The 2,092-nt window shown below is 53.3% G+C and overlaps 1 long non-coding RNA gene across 1 annotated transcript; it reads left to right on the top strand.

Annotated features, from left to right (window-relative positions):
* Positions 1-163: 163 nt before the first annotated feature.
* On the top strand, positions 164-667 carry LOC120715427. The gene is made up of 3 exons (XR_005691632.1): positions 164-194; positions 274-374; positions 459-667. It is a non-coding gene; the product is annotated as an uncharacterized LOC120715427 (long non-coding RNA).
* Positions 668-2,092: the final 1,425 nt, after the last annotated feature.

Genomic DNA, 2,092 nt, shown 5'->3' with positions numbered 1-2,092 from the left:
AGCAGCTGATATTTGGACAGCACACATGATGAAAGGAGGATTTCAGCTGGTGCACATGATGATTGTGTTGTCCTCTGCAGGTAGAAAGTGTGTGTGAGCTGAATTGGCGCAGGATCAGTGTGAGGACAGAGAGGGGGAGTCCCCTCTAAAAGCACTCTGTGTGGGGGAACATGAGAGCCAGACCAAAGCTCAGGGTGAGATGACCATCTCAACTGTCCATGACTCTTCCCGCACAGCTCAGCAATCACAATCACTGGTGCATCATTATCACAGGACCAGTCTGGACCTCCACCCAGCTCTGTGTCCTTACAGAGTGACTGGTCTGAAGATCGTCCCATTAATTTTAAAGTCCAGCCTGTGTCTGCTGCAGAGAGGTGAGATGACCATCTCTAACTGTGCATGACTCTTCTCCATGTCACAGCTCAGCACTCACATCACTGCTGCATCATTATTCACAGGAACCAGTCTGGACCTCCACCCAGCTCTGTGTCCTTACAGAGTGACAGGTCTAAACATGATGTAATTAATTTTATAGTCCAGCTTGTCCAGTGGAAGTTACACACGTTACACCTGCCAGAGTTCTTTTTTTTTTTTTGCCTGTCCCGTTTGGCTCTTTTGCATCAGAATTGTTGTCTAAAGGCAAAGAAAGATGCCCAACGGATTTACTTTACCAAATTGACCACCCAGCCTTGCCGTAATGGTCCATTGATTCACCTTCTAGTTTATTTATTTTCACTTACTGAATATGGGACAGACTTGACTGGGGGAAAGAAGGGGAGAAAGAAAGAGGGAAGAGAGAACAGCTGAGAAGAGGGACGGGGAGAAGGGCAAAAGACAAAACCAACAGAATGAGCAGAAAAAAAAGATCATATCGATCACCTGGATCACCTGCTGAGAAAGAAAAAAGAAAACAAGCAGAAGAGAACAAGAGTAATAGAAAAAACAAACATCACTGATATGGGGAATATGACAGTAAATACTAAAATTAAACATTATTGTGCAGCACATAAATCAACAGAACAGTGTGCTTTGAGGGTGGAGCCAAAAAGGGTGTAGTTTGTGGGTGTGATCACCCGTGTGTCACCTGTGAGCATGGACGCGCTTGTTTTTTTAAAAGGTTCCTTCATGTATGATCTGCTAGAGGGTGTGGGGGGGCCACAGCCCCGTCCTCCAGGGCATGAAGCAGGTATGGAGGAGATCAAAACTCCAGCCATCCAGAGGCCCCCAGAACACAAGAGACCAAGGAGACCAACAGAGGGGCAGCCGCGCCACTGTCCCAGAAAGAGCTGAGGAGAGTCCCAGATGAGGGCTCACTCAGCAGCCGCGGAGCAAAGCCAGGGGGAGTTCAGTGACCGCTCATGAGCTCCGCCGGCAGCAGCTGTGCCTGAGTGACCGAGCCCCAGGCCGAGAGGCCGGGGCCCACCTCCGAAGTGGCCCGAGCGAGCCCCAGGCTCCAGGCCCCGTAATTGGCCGCCAAGGAGTGAGCCGGTGTGTACCCGGACGCCCCCCCCAGCACAAAGACCACCAACGCACCGGCGCCTGAGGGAGTCCGCCACTGGCAGGGGAAGTGGTGGTGGGGGGAGTAGGCCTCCAAACCTTGGAGGGCCTGAGATGTCCCAGAGAGGTGACGTCTGATACCCACCTGATATATAGACACAGCATCCCTTCCCACCCTCCATGCTCTCATGTGCACTTACTCCCACACTCAACCAACGTGGAGACAGACAAGAGACGCTGTACACACGATCACACTCCCAAGCGTACTCTACGAACCGGGTCTAGGTACCTTGCCCCTGGAGGGGGGAACTGCCCCCAGACCCAGGTGGTGTTACCCTTTTCCCTGCGGTGGGGGGAGGCAGAACCGCCCCGACTCCGCAGCAGCAGCGAGGCCCCACACTCCACCCCCAGTCGGACGGCCAACTCCTCCTCCTAGCCCCCCCCCCCCCCCCCCCCCCGCTCCAGCAGGCCGCAGAGAATGGGGGTGAGAGAAGACTCCAAACCTCCCTCCACCCTCTCATTGTAGTGTTGATGCATGTGTCTTCTAAGGTGCATTTAAAACCCAGGAGGGCATGGAGCTACCTGCCAGAGAGCA

This window comes from Simochromis diagramma, unplaced genomic scaffold (genome assembly GCF_900408965.1).
Source record: "Simochromis diagramma unplaced genomic scaffold, fSimDia1.1 OVJJ01000441.1, whole genome shotgun sequence".
Classification (NCBI taxonomy): Eukaryota; Metazoa; Chordata; class Actinopteri; order Cichliformes; family Cichlidae; genus Simochromis; species Simochromis diagramma.
This window is presented reverse-complemented; position numbering and strand designations above follow the sequence as displayed.